Below are 23165 nucleotides of genomic sequence, written 5' to 3'. Positions count from 1 at the left end.
TATTTTGCGTGAAATCACTTCTGGAGCGAGGTATCCTATCCTCCGTCTTAAAAAACAAAAATACCATTTTGGGGGTTGTGTTCTGTATTCTGGCCAATGTTGGGATCGTATTACAGGAAATAATTCCTTAATTATTCTGCAGTTCATATAGCTTCTGGACCTCTTTCCTGCCACACCTGTTGCTGAACTTGGGCAAGAGTTGCCCCAATTGAGATTGAGGAAATAATCAAGGGACTGGAGGGCATGCAGTCGGGCAAGGCCCCAGGAATTCTATAAGAAATTTTCAGAGATATTGAGCCACTGCTGGTGAGGCCATTTAATGAAGCAAGAGAGAAGGGAGTCCCAACAATGTTGCAGGCCTCAATTTCATTGATCCTGAAACGGGAGAAAGATCCGGAGCAATGTGGGTCATACAGGCCAATTTCTCCAATGAATGTGGACACCAACTGCTGGCTAAGATACTGGCCACATATACTGGACCCAAATACTGGAAAGGGCTGGTTGGGGGGGGGTGGAGCACCGGGTCTCTCTTTCCTGCTCTTGTATATTTCAGACATGTTGGAGGGGATGGGGGAAGTAATGTGAATCCTGGGGGAATTTGGCAATTTTCCGGGGTATAAATTGAACATGGGGGGAAAAGTAAGATGTTCGCGATCCAAGCAAGAGGACAGGAGAAGAGACGGGGAGAGCTGCCGCTTCGAATGGTAGGGAAGAGCTTTCGATATCTGGGGATCCAGGTGGCCCGGGAATGGGCGGCACTGCACAAGTTAAACCTATCCCGGTTGGTAGAACAAATGAAAGAGGACTTTAAGAGATAGGACATGCTTCCACTATCACTGGCGGGGAGGGTACAGACCGTGAAGATGACGGTCCTCCCCAGATTGTCTTTCAATATCTGCCCATCTTCATCCCAAAGGTCTTTTTCAAGCGGGTGAATAAGGTTATTTTGGGCTTCGTGTGGGTGGGTAAAACCCCGCAAGTGAAGAAAGTATTGCTGGAGCGCAATCGGGGAGAGGGTGCGTTGGCACTGCCCAACTTCTGCAATTACTACTGGGCGGCTCATAGTGGGGAAGGGGTCGCCATGGGTGCGGATGGAGGCGACATCATGCAAAGACACCAGTTTGGGAGCACTGATAACGGCACCTCTTCCATTCTCGTCGGCCCGATGCTCCACAAGTACGGTGGTGGTGGCGGCTCTGAGAATCTGGGGGTAATGGAGGAGATATAAGAGAGTGGAGGGAGCATCTGTTTGGACCCTGATTTATAATAATCATCGGTTTGTACCGGATAGGCTAAATGGTGGGTTCCGGAGTTGGCAAAGGGCAGGAATTAGAAGGATGGGGGATCTATTTATAGATGGGAGCTTTCCCAGCTTGAAAGCCTTGGTGGATAAATTTGAATTGCCAGCAGGGAATGGGTGTAGGTATTTGCAGGTGCAAAACTTCCTGAGAAAACAGGTGCCGGCCTTTCCTCTGCTGCGCCGTGGGGGAAGACAAGATGGAGTAGTCTCCAGTACCTGGGTGGCAGAGGGGAAGGTTTCAGATATTTACCAGGAGCTTTCGGAGGTGGAGGAAACTCGGGTGGAGGAGCTGAAGGGCAAGTGGGAGGATGAGCTAGGAGGAGAGAGGTGGGTCTATGGGCGGATGCCCTAAGCAGGGTTAATGCCTCCTCATCATGTGCCAGGCTCGGCCTGATACAATTTAAGGTAGCCCACCGGGCACATATGACAGCGGCTAGGATGAGTAGGTTTTTCGGGGTAGAAGATAGGTGCGTGGGAAGCCCAGCAAATCATGTCCACCTGTTTTGGGCATACCCGAAGCTGAAAGGGTTTTGGCAGGGTTTTGCTACGGCAATGTCCACGGTGCTAAAAACACGGGTGGTGCCGAGTCCGGAGGTGGCGATCTTTGGAGTGTCAGAAGAGCCTGGAGTTCAGGGGGCGAAAGAGGCCGACGTCTTGGCCTTTGCCTCCCTGGTAGCCTGGAGACAGATCTTATTAATGTGGAGGTACTTGAAGCCCCCAAGTGTAGAGACGTGGATTAGTGACATGGCTGGGTTTCTCAGTCTCGAGATAATAAAGTTCACCTTAAGAGGGTCAATGGTCGGGTTCACCCGGAGGTGGCAGCCGTTTGTCGACTTTCTTGGGGAAAATTAAAATGTCAGCAGATACAGTATTCCAAGGGGGTGGGGAGGGCCGGATTGTTGTTTTATGGTTGGTGTGTGTGACGATTGATATGAGGGGGAAATGTTTGTATCATGTTGATGTCATTGTCTATGTTACTTTTATAAACATTTTCAAATACCTTAATAAAAAAAAATTTTTTAAACTTGGACAACTGTTCATTGGTGTTTCATGCTCAATCCCCCTTGCCTATATCAACTTTATTCCACTACAAACATTCTAGCTTTATCTCTGGACTCCCTCCTATTATCTCCCCTCTTCTATTTGCTGTCAGGATATATGTATCATAATTGCTATGTAACCACATCCATGAGACTTGAATGTTCCCACAGTCCGTTCCAGCCACGTGTTTGGCTGCTGTTCTAGATTTGAGCCCATCACTTTAGAACATAGAACAGTACAGCACAGAACAGGCCCTTCGGCCCTCGATGTTGTGCCGAGCATTGTCCGAAACCAAGATCCAGCTATCCCACTCCCTGTCATTCTGGTGTGCTCCATGTGCCTATCCAATAACCGCTTGAAAGTTCCTAAAGTGTCCCACTCCACTATCACAGCAGGCAGTCCATTCCACACCCTAACCACTCTCTGAGTAAAGAACCTACCTCAGACATCCCTCCGTTCCCCACTATATCTCTCACCCTGAACCTTATAGTTATGCCCCCTTGTAACGGCTACATTCACCCGAGGAAATAGTCTCTGAACGTCCACTCTATCTATCCCCCACATCTTATAAACCTCTTCTATTTTCTTTTTTTTTTGCTTTTCCTCTCGCTCCCCCCTGCCTTCTTGGGTACTCTGGCACAACCCCTGGATTCACTGCCGCTTAAAGTAAGCCCACAATCTCCCCCGGTGTCTCGCAGTATCTTTTAAACAACCCATTGATGCATTAGTCGTTCCTTATGAACAACAACCTGAACTACCCATCCTACCATCTAGTTGACCTTTCTGTCCAACACCTGCTGGGACTAACTAACAATCGCCTTTCAGACAACTTGTCCTTACCATTGTTGACATTGTACGCTCGGCTATCATGTCTCTCCACATCTCTCTCCGGATTATCTGTTCACTTGTAAATAGGCCTTTTTACGTCCATTAGCTTATTTTGGATGGTTTAATCAAATTTACTGAAACTCTGCTCAGGGGCATAGCATGTTTCCTTGTTCCTGACTTTACCTTCCGCCCATTGCTCCTTTCAGATCATTGTGATGGTGTTGCAGTTCTTGCCACCAATTCACATCATGGTCTGTCCCCTTAATTTCTCTGAACTTCTTCCTCCTTTGAGTACCTCACTTTGTTCCACCCCTCGTGCCTCTCCATTAAATTCTTGTTCTCCATCGCCCACTGAAATACCTTAAAAAAAAATCAGCATCTTGCTCAAATTGTTTCACTTCTTTATTCCCTCAGCCTCTGCAGTAAGTGTCTGTGATTTTTTTAGCTCTTCAATTCACCATGTGCTCTCTTCTTTTCCCCGCCCTATTCCCACTAAATAGCCAACCAACTCTTCTTGGTTCTCATGTGCGATGGCATTGTTAACGGTTCCCTCTCTTCTGTTACTATCTCCCTCTCCTTGTTTGCCATCACCACCCATTTCAAAAAAAATTACCATTGACCCCTCTGTCAGTGCTAATTACAGCCCCATGTCCAATTTCCCTTTCCTGTCCTTGAACCTGTGTCCCAAATCCTCCATGTCCATCTTCTCCAGAGCTCCACTTGGATTCCTGCACATTTGAATACTGCCCGCAACAATATGGAAATGGCTATCATTAAAATAATGTGACCACCAATGTGACTGACAGTGACATACTTTCCCTTCCCATTGACAGGGTTGCCTAAACCAACTTTCTCCAGTATGTATCATCAGCATCCAGCTGGGCTGCACTTAATGCACCTGGTTGCATTCTTATCTATTCAGTCATTGCCAGAGAATTACCTGTAGTGACTTCTCTTCCCACGCCATTACCTCTGATGTCTCCCACGATTTATCCGTGGCCCCTCATTAACATCATCGCTATCTGCCCCTTGAGAAATCATCAAAAACAGTGGCAGTTTCCACATGGGCAGCATGGTGGTTAGCATAAATGCTTCACAGCTCCAGGGTCCCAGGTTCGGTTCCCGGCTGGGTCACTGTCTGTGCGGAGTCTGCACGTCCTCCCCGTGTGTGCGTGGGTTTCCTCCGGGTGCTCCGGTTTCCTCCCACAGTCCAAAGATGTGCGGGTTAGGTGGATTGGCCATGCTAAATTGCCCGTTGTGTCCTAAAAGTAAGGTTAAGGGGGGGTTGTTGTGTTACGGGTATAGGGTGGATACGTGGGTTTGAGTAGGGTGATCATTGCTCGGCACAACATTGAGGGCCGAAGGGCCTGTTCTGTGCTGTACTGTTCTATGTACATTGACACTGAGCTCTACCTCGCCACCACCTGTTCCTTTCACACTCTCAATTGTTGGTTTCCTTGACTGACATCCAGTATTGGATGGGCATACATTTTCAGCAATTGCATAGTGGGAAGAACAAAGTCATTGTCCTCAGTCACCATCGCAAATTCTCTTCCTCACCACAAACTTGCTCCTCACCCTCGTAACTGTCAGAGATTGACTCAGATTTTTGACAACCTGTGTTGTTATTTTTGACCCTAAGATGAGTTTCCAATCATAACTGTGCCATCACTAATGCTATCTATTCTGACCTACATAACATGTCCCAATTCCATCTAGCCCAGCTGCTACCAAAATCCTCATCCAAGCCCATATTACCACTAGACACGTGTTCATGTCTAAACTTCTACATTATACCTTCTTAAACTTTAGGTCATCCACAATTACTGTTGGTGTCCTAACTTGCATCCAATCCCATTTAGCTATCATCACCTATACCTGTACATATACTTGCTGACCCACGTATACTTGCTGACCTGAACACACTCCTGGTTAAGCAATGCCTGATTTCTTTGAAATTCTCAACCATGTTTTCAAATGCCTCCCTGTCTTCATAACCTCCAGCCCCACGTTGGACTGGATACTGTCATGTGAGAGTACCTTTAAGAAATGGATGTTTATAAATGGGTGTATATAAATATCTGTAGTGAGAGTACCCTTTTAAGAAATGGATGTTTATTACTGCACTGATGTCAGTTGGTGGAGTTGGGCTGTCTGTCTGTTTTTTTACTTTCGTTTTGGGTTGTTTGCTGCAGGGTGTGTTTTAGTTTTGTTTTCAGAGCTGGATAGCTGCAGTCACAGCCAGAAGGTGTATTAGAGTCTGTCTCTGTAACCTAAAGATTGTAAATCAATCCTGGTGATTTAAAACTAATAACAGTAGTGACTTTAACCTGATGTGCTTCTGGTAAAAGGTGTTTTAAGTCTTATGGATGTTAAAAGTAAAGCTTAAAGGATTACTTAGTGTTGTATTCTTTGGGGGTTGTATTTGAATTAATGGTTGCTAAGATGTTCACTGTAAGTTAACTTCAGTTCATAAAATAAACATTGTTTTCCCATTTCTGCTGTAATACACCTGTAGAGTGAGTTGTGTGCTCCCCATACCACAATCTATTAAAAGATGTGGGTCAGGTGAACTCCATGATACACTTTGGGGTTCTCTAAACCCTGGCCCATAACAATACCATTCAGCTGACTCCCCTTCTGCTTATCTAGCATGATGGTGGAATTTTACAATTATGGACCATTCCTCCAGATATGTTTAGGGTATAACTCTGTGTACCTGTGCTTTGAAATAGGTTGTTTAATCCAAGTGTCAGTGTCTTCTAATGAAGCCTGCTTTCCAACTATACAATCCAAAATATTCAAGGACGCCAATTCTGAACATTAGCAGCAATTCTCTTTAGAATAATACTTTAAGTTCTGCCACAATTTGCAAACATATAGCTGTATTTTCTTATGCTATGCCCCACTGTCTCTGTCAGCAAAATCACTTTCTGAAGTTTAACACTTTTTAATGCTTCAAAAGTTCACTGTCTTTGTAAATTTATGGGCAGCACGGTAGCATTGGGGACTGCACAATGGCTTCACAGCTCCAGGGTCCCAGGTTCGATTCCGGCTTGGGTCACTGTCTGTGCGGAGTCTGCACATCCTCCCCGTGTGTGCGTGGGTTTCCTCCGGGTGCCCCGGTTTCCTCCCACAGTCCAAAGATGTGCAGGTTAGGTGGATTGGCCATGATAAATTGCCCTTAGTGTCCAAAATTGCCCTTAGTGTTGAGTGGGGTTACTGGGTTATGGGGATGGGGTGGAGGTGTTGACCTTGGGTAGTCCCAGTGCAGACTCGATGGGCCGAATGGCCTCCTTCTGCACTGTAAATTCTATGATCTAAATCGCTGGCTTTTAAAGCAGGCCAGCAGCACGGTTCGATTCCCGTACCAGCCTCCCCGGACAGGCGCCGGAATGTGGCGACTAGGGGCTTTTCACAGTAACTACATTGAAGCCTACTCGTGACAATAAGCGATTTTCATTCATTTCATTCATTTTCATTTCAAGTTTACCCAGTTGATCTGTCGTTTCCCATTGTCCCCAGAATTGTAAAATTTCACCGTTGGTCTTGCAGAAGACATGGTGCTGCTTGATAAACTGATCAGATTGCAGAGCTGTTTGAAGATCGCTATGATATTTGAATTGTTGCACACAGGAACAGCATAAAGATTGTGCAAGGTGTAATATTGTTCTTGAGTCTCTCGAACGTCAGAGTTGCATTTTATCTGTGCCGTACATTTATATATTGCCCAATTTTACTTTTTCCCTCCACACCTCTCTTAAATTAATTTTTCATTAATGAACCTTTAAAATGAGTGTTGATAGCATGTTTAACATTATCCTTATTGTGTATTAAACAGCCTGGAACCCTGTGATTTCCCATTGAAACCCCCTCTCAACAGCACCGTGCAACCCGTGGTGCGGTGGCGTCGAGTCTAAAGATCTCGCTGGTGGGACCAATGTGGAAGATCTTGCCTGCTGATTTTAGTCACAACATTTATTCTGTGTGGTGAATCTATTTTTCTTTTGTTTGTGAATCACAGGTTCTGATCTGTATTATGCTATGGCTCGCATTGAACTTGAAATCTTGAATTTGTTTTATTTCTTTGTAATGGCTGCTTTTGTGTTCAGTGTTGCAATAAGAGAGCAAATGTAAAGTGAACCTATATGGGTGCCCAAACAGAATTGGATTTAAATTAAAGTTTTTAGGTTAATTAAAGTCTGAGTTTTTCAGACGCGGATTAAATGTGTAAAACGTGTTTAGTGGCTAAGTTCTGAACAATGTTCTGGGGCTGATAGTTTGCTCTAATAAAGGTATAAGTTTACTTCAGACATTGGTAGCCCTTGGGCAAGTGATCATGGAGGGCTGGTATTGCAGTCCTTAATAGGCTCTCATTTTGAATTTTATTGTGCTCCCAAGTCCATCATTTAGAATGTGGCTGGTGCAGAATACTGTTGCTGGAAAATGCTGAAGACATGTTTTTTGTAATGGCTTTAGTTCATCTTTTAAGAGCATAATTCTTGATGTGCAGTTGCTTTCTTGTTGAAAATTACATTTGGGTGAGATGCTGGAGGGGCACATATGTCTAGTTTTTTTTAAATAATCTTTAATGCCTCAAGTAGGCTTACATCAACATTGCAATGAAGTTATTGTGAAAAGCCCTTCGTTACCACATTCCGGCGCCTGTTCGGGTACACGGAGAATTTGGAATGTCCAAATTACCTATCAGCATGTCTTTCGGGACTTGTGGGAGGAAACCGGAACATCCGGAGGAAACCCACACAGACACTGGGACAACGTGCAGACTCCGCACAGACAGTGACCCAAGTCGGGAATCAAACCAGGGACCTTGGAGCTGTGAAGCAACAGTGCTACACACTGTGTTACCGTGCTGTCCCAGTTCTGTTCTTTACAAGAGAATTCAGTGGTGTGGAAATTTGTTAACTATAGTTGCATATTTTGCACTAAAGTGAGCATACAGAAAATATTGGTCTGACGTTGTTTGGGTGCAGCTTGGTGCTTAATTAGTGCTTTATTTTGCACGCACTTCTAGAGTGCAGTGCAGGTGCTACTGAAGCTTTAGTAACCCCATACTTACACATTGAAAAAAGGGTTCAAAGATCAATATTTTTGTAATGTATGGATGCTTTTGATGCTGTGGTGTCTACAAAGAAGCAGCTATATGTGCATGAAGGCTGAGATATAATGGATGAAACCTGCAGCTATGCCAGTTCTGGGTAACCTGCCATTTTTAGATGTGGTTTTTCATTTTTCCCGGAACCTTTATGTGATAGATAACTATTACCGTGGTGCTGACCTCAGTAGTGTTGTAATGTAAAGCTGATGTTTGTAATATGTTTTTTTAACTTTAATGTTTCCAGTCATGGCTTCAGTCGTCATTTGCATAAATCAATTGACATCGTTGATGGATATTTTAGAAGAAAATTTGAAGTACATTATTCTGATTTGGTTTTCCTTTCGTTCACTCTAAACATTGAGCAATTTAAAAAGAGCTGGTTCAAAAGTTAGTTGAGGTCAAACTGAAATGGTTGTGTAACTGGTGATCTAAGCATTGACATCACTAGTATTTCTTGTCGACTTGTGGTAAGGAGAATGTTGGTTTAAGGTTAGCACTTGGGAATTTTTTATTATACGTTAGAACATTGGGAAAGTATTACATTCCAGCATCCTCTTTTCTGTTGGCAGTCTTTGTAATTTCTGAATTTGAAAGAAGCTTTCTCACTGACATTCTTCCACCCCTTTAAAAACTTGTCCAATCTTGTTTAGCTCTGGAGAAATAAATGCAGGGCCTGTGCAACAGCTTGTTTTCTCTCCCCATCCCCGGTTAATCAAAGGCTCTTTTAAGCGCCATGTTTATTTTCCATTAATTGAGGTGGGAAAGAAAAGTACGGTTTAATACTCTTCATCTGCTGCCAACAAGAATTTCCTGGTCCAGACTTCATGCGTTTTATCTGGCTGTTGTACCATGTCTACACCAGACAAAGTTGATGCCTTCATTTAGCTCATCAGTTGAGGTGATGGACAAGAGTATTTTGAGTACATAGGGTGTGATGTTAATGTAAATTTTCCTCAATGGTTGCCCTCATTTCACCAGTTTCTGTGCTCATTCATCCCTGTGTACATGAATTGTGTTTCTTTAATTTGTTAGAACTTCATTTTGTATGCATATCCATTCTTCTCGGTCTGTGTTATAACTTTGAGCATTAGCAAACTTGGTCTAAAGGAATAAATATGCAAGGTTTTTTGCAAATCCATGGGGATTACATTTTTTCCATGAGATTATATCATTAAAATGTTATTTTTAAAATCATGTTCAATCTGGTGACTGAGTTTCAACAGAGCAGGATGCCTTGTCCCACCTTTGGCTGTCCTATGTTTTGACAGATATTGAATGACCTTTCTCATGAATGTACAAATTGTTATATATTTTATATTTTGTGTCAGTAATGTTATTTTTTTAAAAACCCGAGTTTAAAATACATGGCGGGTACATGTCTACTAAAGGTTTCGTAAAAGAGCGAGGTAATTCATTCCAACCACTTAGTTACAGATAACGGACTCTAGCAGGAGTCCCTGGAGTGCAGATAATTTGAGGGATTGTGTTTAGTCCTAGCTAAGCAGGCTGTGGAACGTGGTGGGATACAGATAAGTTTATTAATGTGAGGAGCCAGGTCTGTCTGTAGTTTTGCAGTCTGTTGTAGGATTTTGATTTGAATAGCAGTTTTGTCAAATGCTGATATGTCTGGTCCAGTATCCTAACGCACTGGGGGTGGTCCCTTCGATGCAGCCATCTAATTAAGGTATTTGTCTCCTCATGTCCTAGACTTAGAAGTGGAACAACGTCTATTCATATAATGCTTTCAATGTAGAGCAAAAAATTACATTGCCCTTCATGGAGGATGATGGGAAATTGATGATTGCTGAGTAAAAGGACACGTTATTGGGAAGGCTACACAAAATGTTGGCCACAAAGAATTGGATTTGAGGAGAGTGTGAAAGGTGACGGTGTAAGCATTAGAGAGGGGAGGGAAGCTTGGATCATAGGGTTGCCCATGGTGGGGTCTGTTGTAACTGTTGAAGGATGGGGTTGGGAAAATAATCATATTCTTGATCTAGTGGCAGAACGATACCCGCATTCATTGTGCTCGGTGGAATAGTACGTAAGTTGTAGAGCGCTTCACCACATTACAAATCTTGAGGCTGACATCCTGCATGTGATTAGGATTTACCATATTGGTGCAGAACCCTGCCACAACCCAATGTACTAAAGTGGCAAGCATGAGAGGACTTCTGGTGACATAATGTAGGGAGCAGACACGCTCGAGGTGATTCCTGCTAGAGTACTGCACTTTTTGTCCTTTTCAATTAATATGAGTGGGTATTTTCTTTTGAAAACCCACAGAAATAATGAGAAAAGGATCCTTTATGATTGGTATGCTCAGGAAAGTCAGTGGAAAGAAGGAGAACAGCAGAAATTTGTCGACTGAGTTGGAGACCTCCCCGAATTCGGCAGTACATAAAATGGCGGTTAGCTCTGGGGCTCAGGCCGCTCCACTAATGGCCGAGGTGCTTTCGACCACCCTTAGATTAACACTGGCAAATTATGTCAGAGGACCATTGGAAATCAATGGGGACAGCCTTGCCCCTCCTGTGCGGCTCTGGAGAGGACCAATGAAACAGTGAAAGCTCATGGAGCCACGATAAAAGATGTGGAAGTAGCCCTTTCGAGACACCATCATCTGATTGTCTCACTGGAAGTGGCGATATGTTTGGTGGCTGAAGTGAATGCATCGTTGAAGGCCAATATGAAGAATCTGTTCAGGAGGCAAAAACATTCAAATTGGGTGGCCAGGAGGGGTGGAAGGCCCAATGTCTGTGGAGTACTTCGCAGAGATATAGGTTAAATGGTGGGGGAGGGTGGATTCACGTCCCCTCACGAGATGGATTGAGCCCACTGTACACTCTGGCAGAGTCCTCGTCCTGAGGAGCCACCATAAGGTTTATGGGGTGTTATTTGTAACCATTTTTCTTAACTCTAGTTGGGAGCCTCCCTGCTAACCAAAGAGTTGGCTAATGGGAGTGGTTTTGAAGGGTTGGCTGCAGCTCATTATAGTAGTTTTTTTTTTGACAATGAACTTGGAGTTTGTGTTTGTGAGAAGTAGATTTTGGTAGTTTGTGTTTGCATTGCCTCTGTTTGTATGTGTATTTGAGTGTGATGGTATTCAGGGGATATGGTGGGTGTACTTTTCTAATGGTAGGTGCAGATTTTTCTTTGCTCAGTCTTGTGATTGGTTTGGTGTCCATTTTGGGTGGGACGGGTTGTTGTACCTTTTACGTATTCTTTGGGTAATCTCTCTTGGTGGCAATGACTGACTCCGGATTGAGGGTGGGTGGGAGACTCCCAATTAGTTTCATGTGTTTTCTACATTTGGAAACAATAAGTGCACCATTAGAGGGCCGGTAGAAGGGTTCTATCTAAGGCGGCAGCCACTCATTTCCTTTTTGTAAGGAACTAGTCACCATCAGTTGTTGCATGGTTTAGTTTATTTTGTGTTAAAGTTGATTGTTTTTTTTGCTTGTTTGTCTCTTCTATTGTAATTTTGGATGTTTTTATTTAATATGAACATCTTTTTAATAAACATTTTTTAAGAAGTGGCAAGCATTTTACACACGAGGCTCCACAAGTAGCTTTGTGTTATACAAGGTTGAGAGAAGTACCTTTAAATATGTTCATGTTCTTGAGTAGACCATTAATTCACAACCTTCTGATGCTACAGCATAAGTGCTACCAATGTTTTGCACATTCTTGTATTACCTTAAGCTTTCATGTACATCTGTCCCATCAGTGCACTGATCTTTTTGGTAAATTTTTATTTTGAAGGTACTATACTGATTCTCATTAAGATCAATATATGGCCTGATTTTGGGTGGGGGTCAGCACCAATTAAGCAACCTGTCATTTGGAAGTTTCCTAATTATTTAACTCTGACCTATAAGTCACCGTGCTGCAACCATCGGGGTTAATTTCCCCAGCTATTTTCCTCCTCTTGTTAATCCCCTAATCTCTCCTCCGGAGTAGAGAACATATGTCTGATATTGAGATTAAATCTTTGAACTATATGTTCAATTTGAAGCGCCTTTTTCTTGAGAAACTTTAAAAAATATATAACTTTAGAGTAACTAATTCTCTTTTTTTCCAATTAAGAGGCAATTTAATGTGGTCAATCCACCTACCCTGCACATCTTTTGGGTTGTTGGGGTTAGATTCATGCAGACACAGGGAGAAATGAAAATTGCTTATTGTCACAAGTAGGCTTCAAATGAAGTTACTATGAAAAGCCCCTAGTGTGCAAACCTAACACATGACAGTGACCTGGGGTGGGATCGAACCTAGGTCCTCGGTGCCGTGAGGCAGCAGTGCAGCACCACCGTGCTGCCCCCATTTCTTGAGAAACTTACAAACGTTTCTCTTCAGTATCCAAGTGCTATGTGATATCTATTCAATTCATTAGAAAATATTGTTATGTCATGAACAAACATTGTTGAAGCAGCCTGTTATAATCCTGATTACCCCTGTGATTACTCTGACAATTAAGTTATTTATCCCAATGGCAGTTACCATATCCTGTGCATTAGCCAGATTTCCTTTCCACTAGTTTTGGGCCTAGGTTTTGCAGTATTTTGATCTATTTGATCCCTTCATACAAAGTAATCTTTGTTAAGCAATGTTTTATTGTACAAATAACCTACCAAATTCATATACAACAGTTTGATCGAAATGTAGAAGGTTCAGAGGGGAGGTGAGAGGACATTGAGAGTAGCAAGTAATGTAAAAAAGAATCTAAGGCTTCTCCAAGCATATGATGACAAAACGATAGTAACGAGAGCTGTGGGGACGATTGGAGACCAAATCGAAATTTGCATACGGAAGTGCAGAGCGTGGCTGGGTATTAGTTTGCAACACTTTGCATCTATCTATACCAGTGAAGGAGATACTGCCAAAATCATAGTGAAAGAGGAGATAGTCGTGATGGTCGATGTGAACAAAATTAATCTGTGTAGAAAGGCTGTCTTTACTTAAAGTTGATAAATCACCAGGACTGGATTAGATGCATCTAATGGTGCTGAGGGAAGAATGGATGGAAATTGCAGGAGTACTAGCTGCAATCTTCTGATTTTCCTGTATGATTGATACTCGGGTGGTGCAAGAGAGGTGGAGAATTTCAAATGATACACCCATTTGTTCAAAAAGGATATAAGGATAAAAAGGGTTCAAGATTAGCTCCAGGGATGCAACACTTTAGTTGGACAGATCGGAGAAACTTGGGCTGTTAGTTTGAGAAATTTGTTAGTACTGTTCAAAATCGTGAGGGGCTTGGACGGAATACTGAGCAAGATAAACTGTTTGCATTGGCAGAATGGTCAACAGCCAGGTGACCTCATGCTGTTAGGTGAATTGGACATTCTGAATTCTCCCTCTGTGTACCCGAACATGCACCATAATGTGGCGACATGGGGCTTTTCACAGTAACTTAATTGCAGTGTTAATGTAAGCCTACTTGTGACAATAAAGATTATTATGTAGGGAGATTGGCAAAAGCACCATCATCAGGTCCTAGAAATTTGCTTTTCATTTCCCCATTTTCTCTGCTAATAGTTTTGTTGTTTGTACTCAATCACTTTGACTTATTTTGGATTTCGCTGTGCTGCTGATACTTTATTTTCCGAATCCACTTGAGCTGCTGAAGTGCATCAGGATCCTGAGGAAGTCCTGACATAGTATATCCCCAGTTCTTGGATACAAAGTTTAAAATTCCGGGTTTTACACTGCCTGGACTGGTCTATGATTCCAGTGACAGTGGGATCAGATGGCCAGAACCTTGGGTGTTTTGTGCTATAGAATCTTAGAATTCCTGCAGTGCAGAAGGAGGCCATTCGGCCCAGCGAGTCTGCACAAACTCTCTGAAAGAGCACCCAATCTATCCCTGCCCTCTCCCCATAACCCCACCTTTGGACACTAAGGAACAATTTAGCATGGCAAATCCACCTAATCACATCTTTGGGCTATGGGAAGAAATCAGAGCACCCGGAGGAAACCCACGCACACACGGGAAGAATGTGCAAACTCAATGTGCAGTCACCCAAGTCAGAATTAAACCTGAGACCCTGATACTGTGAGCAAAAGAACTAACCACTGTGCCTTATACTTGGCCTAGTTTTTACTTCGATTGCTTCTTGGGTACAAAACCAGCAAAACTCAATTAAATCAGCTGGAGTATCAAAGCCCTGGTGATATGGCCCCAACCTCGCCCCACCTCTGGTCCCCCAGACATCACTGGATGTTTGGAATGTACATGGGAAGCGGAATGAGTGTTTGTGCTTTAAACTCTGTGTCAGAACTCAGGCTCAACGACCAAGTGCTTAACTGGGTGCTTGTCTGGAAAAGTATTGCTCAGATCTCCTGCAAAGTCATTGTATGGTCATCTTGTGTGTGGGGGCACAGTAAGAGATCCCCATGACTTGTCTATCAATGTATTTGGGAGAAGGAAGAGGGCAACAATGTCACATGGAACAAGGAAACTGAGTGCAATGGGTGGTTGACTGATTCAGCCACCCTTGTTCTGCATCTCCCTGCCGATGGTGCTGAATCCCTCTCCTAACTCTCCTTGCAGAATTCCTGACTCCTGACCAACAATGTCGAAAGAGAGATTGTTGGGGAGCGTGATGGGGTTGAGAGCTTTTGTGAGGTGAGTGGGCTGAGGCTATGCGGTGTTGACAGCTGCATTTAAAACAACTGAAGACCAACCTTTCTTAGTGGCATGTTGTCAAGTGACTACTGTATAAGAAAAAGGGTGCGGTGGCTCTGAATGCCCCTGCTGGAGTCGGCATCAGAAGGTGAACGGGCTCGAGTATAAAATGGTACCTGGGCAATTTAAGTCAGACACACCGTCTCCAACTATTACTGGAAGATGTGCACTGTTAATTTACGAGTCTACTAGAACTGGTTTTATTTTGTTCCAAAAAAGCTCTGAATGCTTCTCACTGTTTGTCTATTTGCTTTGGTTGGGGTTTTCCTGGTAGGGGTTTGTTCTCTCAAACTTCTGCACAAATATTTTTGTAATGTCCTTCGCTTGTTATGTTAAATAATCCGTTTTGGTGACTGACTCTGTCTGCTGCAGGCTTCATTTAATTGGAAGCATGGCAAAGGAAATTGACTTGATCTGGAAGATCAGCTTGTTGCAGTGGCAATAAGACCAGTGGAGCTGAGTACTTCCCACAGGAACATGAGAGCACGAATAATAGAAGTGCAGATAATTAAGACACCAAAATGTCCATTGTTGCTAAAAGTGACTGATATGTCCACAACCGAGCTCATAAGTTAATGTTCAGAAATTTGATTTTTTCATGCTGTTGGAAATGTCTCTGGATTGTTGTATTTTTGGCTACAATATAATCTGGGTGTTGCTTGTGCTATATGGAATCAGCTGTGATTAAAATACTGCATTTGTCATTCGGGCCAGTTGGCATTTACCAACACAGGAGCCAAACAAGTTTTTGGCGTGGTTGGGGGGGGGGGGGGGGGGGGGGGGGGGGGTAGAAAGGATGTATTAAATTCTCCAGTTTATTTACTGTTTCTCCAATTTGTCATAATTGCAATATTATCTTTACACTACCGCCTGCTTATCTCACCAGTCCATTAATTTCTGAAATTACACACTTTGAAAATAGATGTCCATAATCTTGCAGTCCTCTTCACTTGTCTCTGGTGTCCATGCTATTCTCTAGTAGTTTGCCATATCATCAGCCTCCAACAACCACAACCATCTTCCTTTGTGGCAGATATCATTTCAACCAGTGGGAAGATTTCCAGCCCAGCCTCCCTTTTCCAGATTCATATTAACTTGATGTGGAGATGGCGGCGTTGGACTGGGGTGAGCACAGTGAGAAGTCTTACAACATCAGGTTAAAGTCCAACAGGTTAGTTTCGGATCATGAGTGGTTTGCTGCGAAAGCTAGTGCTTCGAAACCAACCGGTTGGACTTTAACCTAGTGTTGTAGGACTTCTTACCATATTAACTTGGGTATTACTGGGAATCTTATGCCACCCTTGGTCAAATGCTATATTGGGGCTGCATGGTGGTTAGCACTACTGCATCAGAGCGCCAGGGGCCCACATTTAATTACGGCCTTTGGTGAATGTCTGTGTGGAGTTTGCACTTTTTTCCCCCGTATCTACGTGGGTTTCCTCGGGCACACCGGTTTCCTCCCACAGTCCAAAGATATGCGGTTTAGGTGGATTGGCCATGATAAAATTGCTTCCGAGTGTCCAGGGCTGTGCAGGGTAGATGGGGTTACAGGGATATAGTGGGGGAGTTGGTCCAGCACCCTCTTTCAGAGGGTTGGTGCATACCCGATGGGCCAAATGGTCTCCTGCACTGTAGGGATTGCATGATATCAAGGACAGTCTCTCGCATCACACCTCTGGAATTCAGCTTGTGAGAAACTATTTCTGCTCTTGAGGGGTAGAATTTGAAAATTTAAGCAAGAGCTTTTGGGAGTGAAATTCATTTTAAAAATTCACACACAAGGTGATGGAAGTTTAGAACTCTTCAAAAGTTCATTCGAGGTCAATTGTTAATTCGGAACTGAAATTGATAAGAATTTTGTTAGTCAAAAGTATTAAAGGGTGGGGCAATGGCAGCTTTATGGCGATAGGCTGCAGGTCTAATTGAATGGCAGAACAGACTTGAGCAACTACATGGCCTATTCCTGTTCTTGCATTCCTAAGAATGTGCAGTCATTCTAGATTATTGTGCAACAGTACTTTTAAAAAAAAAAACTTTAGAGTACCCAATTGTTTTTTTTTTCCCAATGAAGGGGCAATTTAACATGGCCAATCCACTACCCTACACATGTTTTGGGTTGTGGGGGTGAGATCCACACAGACACGAGGAGAATGTGCAAACTCCAAACAGTGACCCTGGGCCGGGATCGAACCCGGGTCCTCGGTGCCGTGAGGCATCAGTGCTAACCAGTGCGCCACCGTGCCGCCCTATGCAACAATACTTACTGATATTGTTTCCTCATTGAAAGTTACTGGTCTCGTTCTAAGAAAGCTATGGATTATTTCCACTGAGGCCACGGATGTTTTTAATCTGAGATGCAGACAAAATACTGGAAGTACTCTAGCCTGGCAGCAGCTGTGGAGAGAGAAGCAAATGTTAACGCAGGTCTGTGACTTCACATTAGAGGTTTTTGTTGTATGCTCTACCTTTTCTTTGATTCTTTATTACAAGATTATTACAGTACTTGGCACTGTTCAATCTAACCAGATATATAATTGAAATGAGGAATCCAAGCTGTTCAAACAACATGAACTTCAGTGTAGTATGGATGTTCTGCCTCTAAATGTTGCTTCCATAGTTAGCATTGTTGTACTTTACAAAACAGTCATGTTCAAAAACAGCACAGCACTTCTTCCTGTCATTGAATTAGCATTAACTCTTGAAAACTTATCCAAAACCAGATTGTGTTTATATCTGGCCAATTCTGTTGGTATCAGTATTGGTTTTGTTATAGTGTCATCTAGTGGTGGAGATGTGTATTCAGGAAGCAAAATGTTACAGAATAATGCCAGACTTTGTGGATCTTAATTAGCTCTTTGTCTTCTCCCTCCCCCGAACCTAATGCATTTTGACAAGTTTCAGATCATTTGTTTGAGCTACTGGAAATTGAACTTCAGATCATTATTAAGATTGTCTTTGGCATTACGTAACATTAATTAAAATGCAGACATTTTGGATGAAAAAATATTTTTTGAATTAAGTAATTGAAACACAACAGCGAGCATTAAAAAATATTTTACTTAACGCATTCAACTGGTGTGTAGGCTGGATCTATATAGTCAATTCATTGATTAGCTTCTCCTGAACTTCAGAAGGCAAAAATCAGCTGAGGTTCTCATGCTTGCTCTCTCTTGAATGACCTTTGGGATGCGTGTGGTTTATCGGGGAGGAGTATTTTGGCAAAGTGACGATGGGTTGGGCTCATTGATAGGGCTGGGATTTACCTGCTGTGATGTAAGCCTTTCACGTTTCACAATTTTAAGTCAGTAGGCTGTGTCCTTTTGTAGTAAAGTTTAAACAAACTGTTACTGATCTTGAGAGGCTGGCTTAGAGCTGAACCACTAATAGACTGAACAAAATTGTTGATGGGCTGTGTTGTAACTAGCTATATACTGTTGCCAAATGACAATTTTAGGGGAAACAAACTCAAAAATCAATAATGCCTAATATGAGGGTGCATTTGTTGATTTATATAAAGTGCATTGTACAAAATGGGATAAAACCCATTTCTGTAGTTCAATAAATAATTAGAACTCCAGAAAACTCCAAACTCCTGGAGCAATCAGCTTTGAGCTCAGTGACTGAGGGGCTGCCACCAGTACGGCGCAATGCTATTTGTCAGTAGTCGCTTTCTTACGGTATTATGCTTATACCACTAAAATAATTTGTAGTTTTAGTTACTTCTGGTTGCGTTGTTGTCTGTCCATCTTCCTTTCATTCTTTCTTTCAAATTTTATTTATAAGTATATGCTCTAAAGCATGGATGCCACTGAAATTCTGAATCCTATTCTGAAGGTGAGACTCATATCATTCAAAATTGACTTTAAATTGCAGAGCTTCAAAAGCAATCTCCTAAAAGTTTGGACTGAAAAAGGTTGCGTCAATTGAGCATCTGATGTAATCAGGTGGTTTTATGTCTATATTCTGGTCCCATAGCTAAGCAACAGGAGAACCTGCTGTCTGAGGTTGGCGATGCTACTGCAAAGTCCAAGAATTCTTTATTCCAGAAATAATTAATCATTGGGTTAGGTGACAGTAACTGTCCTTGTCATCAAGGCAAAGTTTGACAGAGCATGAGATAAAGGGAGCCCTAACAAAAGAATCGGGGAGGCCTCCGCTGGTTGGAGTCGTACCTGGCACAAAGGAAAATGGTTGGCGGTCAACCATCTCAGCTTTAGGACATCCACTGCAGGAGTTCCTCAGGGTTGTGTCTTAGACCAAATCACTGTCAGCTGCTTCATCAATGACCTTTCTTCCATCATAAGGTCAGAAGTGGGAACGTTCGTTGATGACTGCACATATGATCACTGTTTACGCCACACAAGAGCCAGGCAATTACCATCTACAGAGGATCTAGCCATTTCTCCATAACATTCAGTAGAATCCTGGGGATTGTCATTGATTTTAAAAACTGATCTGGACTAGCTGTTTAATTACTGTTTCTACAAGAGCAGGTCAGAGGCTCGGTATCCAGCGGCAAGCAATTTACCTCCTGACTCCTTAAAGCCTGTCCACCATCTAAAAGGTGCAAGTCAGGAATGTAATGGAATACTCTACACTTGCCTGGATGAGTGCAGCTCCAACAACCCTCAAGCTCGCCACCATCCAGGACAAAGCAGTCCGATTAATTGCTAACCCTGGTACAAACATTCACTCGCTCCACCACCAATGAAGTGGTGTATACTATCTACAAGATGGTGCACTGCAGGAACTCCCCAAGGTTCCTTATGCAGCACTGTTCAAATCTACAACTGCTACCATCTAGATGACCAAAGGCACTGATACCTGGGAATGTCACCTTGAAGTTCCGCTCCCGGTCACTCACCGTCTTGACTTCAAAATATATTGCCTGTTCCTCCATTGTCGCTGGGTCAAAATCATGGATCTTCATCTTTAACAGCACTGGATGTACCTATACCTCATGGACTGCAGTGGTTCAAGAAGGCAATTCACCACCACCTTCTCAAGAGCAACTATGGATGGTCAATAAATGCGGGCTTCGTTATCTGCGCCCGCATCCTGTAAATGCATTTTTAATAAAGTATCACCATGGAAGCTGAAAACATAGACCAACTATTGATGTGCTGAACTGATTAGCTGGGATTCTCCGATCCCGTGGCCAAGTTCTGACGCCGGTGTCAAAAGCGGCGTGAGCCACTCTGGCGTTGGGCCGAGCAGAAGTGCGCATATTCTGCGCTATGGAAGGGACTCGCACGGGCGTCACGCGAAGCGCAAGCAGGAACGGTGTCACAGACTCGTGCGGCGTCGCTGTAAAAAAAGACACCACCGGCAGAGATACAGGGCAACGTGGGAAAATGGCTGCCCACTGCATAGCGCCAAGGTTCCAGGACCGGGATATCGAGGCACTCCTGGACGCAGTGGAGCAGAGGAAGGAGGCCCTGTAGCCCGGATATGGCCGCAGGGTCACAGCCAACACCGGCCGGCGCCTGTGGAGGGAGCTGGCAGAAGCAGTCAGCGCCATGGCCATAACCCCCATCCCCCAGGACAGGCAGCCAGTGCCACAAGAAGGTCAATGACCTAGTCAGGGCAGCCAGGGTGAGTACCCCCCCAACGCCCCACACATGTGGTACCGCCCCGCCCCCTCCGCATGATGGGCGGCACAGCCCTAGCTGAGACCTACATGGCTGCATCCCCCCCCCCCCCCCCCCCCCATGCAAGCTGCATTGGCAGGATGGCTGTGAACCTCTGCCAACCTACACCCAATCGCTGGGCTGAAACTATATGTCTGCCTAACACTGTTGGTATTTTTCTCTGTCTCCCATTCCCCCCCCCCCCCCCATCCCTCTGCCCTCCAGGAGAGACGCGCCCATAACAACCGGGAGCGTGCCAGGACCGGAGGGGGTCCACCTGAATTGCGCCCCCTCACCATTCACAATAGAGGGCCCTGGACCTCGCAGGCGGCCCCGAGGAGTGGGAGGTTGCGGATGCAGAGATCGGGGGTGCACCAACAATTGAGACACCCCCCCCCCCCCCCAAATTCCTCCCATACCCCCCCTCCCCCTTCCTCCCACCCCCAGGGGACCCTGGACTTCGGGTCTGATGAGGACTTCGACATAACGCCACTGCTATCTCCTACACCATCCACCATTGCAGAGACACTCGCCTCGGTTGGTCACTTTAGTGATAAAGCTTCTGGGACACTCAGTGGTACTCACTACACAGCCGTCCCGTTATAGCAGATGGCGGTCGGACCAGCCGAGGGGTCAGATGGTCGGACGGCTGGCCGGCCCCAGCAACCACCTGCCACCCAGACGGGTCCCGGGTTCCTGGAGTTCCTACATCCACCCAGGGACAAGTGGAGGGGGTGACGGCTGGCTTGCAGCACCTGCAGACGAAGGTGGAGAAGTCCACCTACACGCAGGAGCAGGGAGTGATGCGGGTCATGCGTGCGGCCCAGGCTGAAATCGCACGGGTGGCGTCTGTGGTGGAGGCAATGGGGGCAACTGTGTTCGACATGGGTAGCATGGCTGCCCTCTCACAGGAAGCCATGAGCCAGAGCCAGCTCTCGGCAGGCCGTGGGCCAGCTCTCGGCAGGCCGTGGGCCAGCTCTCGGCAGGCCGTGGGCCAGCTCTCGGCAGGCCGTGGGCCAGCTCTCGGCAGGCCGTGGGCCAGCTCTCGGCAGGCCGTGGGCCAGATGCAGACAGGGCTGGCCAATTCCCTGAGCTCTATGGCTGCAAACTTGCAGACCCTTGTTGATGCCAGGGCAGCTCTCCAGGACTGGCAGTGCCAGGTGTTGGGGATGCCTCGGGTACTGGATCCGTTCGCACCCCTGACCATGGAGAGCCCCGGGGGCCATCGGGAGGAGGAGGTGCTGGGGCCTATTCCGGGTCCTCCCCTGAAGGGGAGGTCCCGGAACACTGTGACACCTCGCTCTTTCCTGTCTTCCCAGGGAGCAGAAGTGGATAGCACTGTGGCTTCACAGCGCCAGGGTCCCAGGTTCGATTCCCCGCTGGGTCACTGTCTGTGCGGAGTCTGTACGTTCTCCCCGTGTCTGCGTGGGTTTCCTCCAGGTGCTCCGGTTTCCCCTCTCAGTCCAAAGACGTGCAGGTTAGGTTTGACCATGCTACATTGCCCCAGTGTCCAAAAAAGCTGAGGAGGGGTTATTGGGTACGGGGATAGGGTGGAAGTGAGGGCTTAAGTGGGTCGGTGCAGACTCGATGGGCCGAATGGCCTCCTTCTGCACTGTATGTTCTATGTTCTTCCCTCCCAGGTGCATCTGGTGGGCAACGGCAGAACAGACTGACAGCTCGCCATCCCGGTCGCCGAGGCGCAGCCTGGCCGCCCAGGAAACGGATGCCAAAGGGGACCCGAGTCACAGGGCAGGAATCACAGTTCTGCTCCAGTTCTGCTGTACCGTCTGGGGAAGCATCTCGATGTAGTTATAGGGCCCGTAGGCCAGAAAATTAAACCGAGTAAGTGGACACAGGTGCACGGCACATGTATGAACTATCTGTCTTTAAAGTCACTTTTACACGGAAGCTGTTCTCTGTCCGATGCGTGTGGGTGCGGAGTGAGAAATGATCGCCAGTGTTTGTGAGGGGTGATAGGACATCATGCTCAGGTGAGTGTGTCGTGCGCGCCCCCCCCCCCCCCCCCCCCCCCCCCCCCCCCGCCAGTTCGCCCTCGCCACCCTGCCCCCGGGCAGACGACTGATCCGTGCGCTGCAGTGTCCAGGCCGCATGCAGGGACCACCCAAGTGGAGGGTGGTACTGTGCCATGAGTCAGACAACTCGTCCCGTGCCAGCTGGCCCAGCCAGTATCGGTGGACAGCCTCCTGTCCCTGTCCAACCTGTATGTCTCGTACATTGCCCCCCTCTGCAGCCGCCTCATCTCCCTCCCTCTCCTCTGCCTCCAGCACATCACCCCTCTGCAGGGCTATATTGTGGAGGACGCAGCAGACCACAACGATGCGGCCGACCCCCTCCGATAGGTACTGGAGGACCAATATGAACGAGTCATGCACAGGTACTGGGCGTAACATGCAGGATCTTCATCTGGTGGTCACAGAAAGTTCATGGAGTAGGTCCCCTTCCTGTTCATGAACACTGCCCTGTTATCTGCTGGTGGCTGCTTGGCGACGAGCACCCCATCGATTGCCCCTTGTACCAAGGGGACCCTGGCCACGG

The 23165-nt window shown here is 45.5% G+C and overlaps 1 protein-coding gene and 1 long non-coding RNA gene across 2 annotated transcripts in view; one reads left to right on the top strand and one right to left on the bottom strand.

The window, feature by feature from the left end:
* The window catches only part of hif1aa (hypoxia inducible factor 1 subunit alpha a), a 65612-nt gene that overhangs the window by 9170 nt on the left and 33277 nt on the right, over positions 1-23165 (top strand).
* The window catches only part of LOC119952021, an 80189-nt gene continuing 66110 nt past the window's right edge, over positions 9087-23165 (bottom strand). Inside the window, exons 2-3 of the long non-coding RNA XR_005457743.1 lie at positions 17244-17373; positions 9087-9285 (exon numbers count right to left, since the gene is read on the bottom strand). This is a non-coding gene — a long non-coding RNA (uncharacterized LOC119952021). The remainder of the gene's footprint in view (positions 9286-17243; positions 17374-23165) is intronic.

Source organism: Scyliorhinus canicula, chromosome 2 (assembly GCF_902713615.1).
Source record: "Scyliorhinus canicula chromosome 2, sScyCan1.1, whole genome shotgun sequence".
Taxonomy (NCBI): domain Eukaryota; kingdom Metazoa; phylum Chordata; class Chondrichthyes; order Carcharhiniformes; family Scyliorhinidae; genus Scyliorhinus; species Scyliorhinus canicula.
The sequence above is the reverse complement of the archived record's forward strand: the minus strand, read 5'-3'. Positions and strand labels throughout refer to the sequence as shown.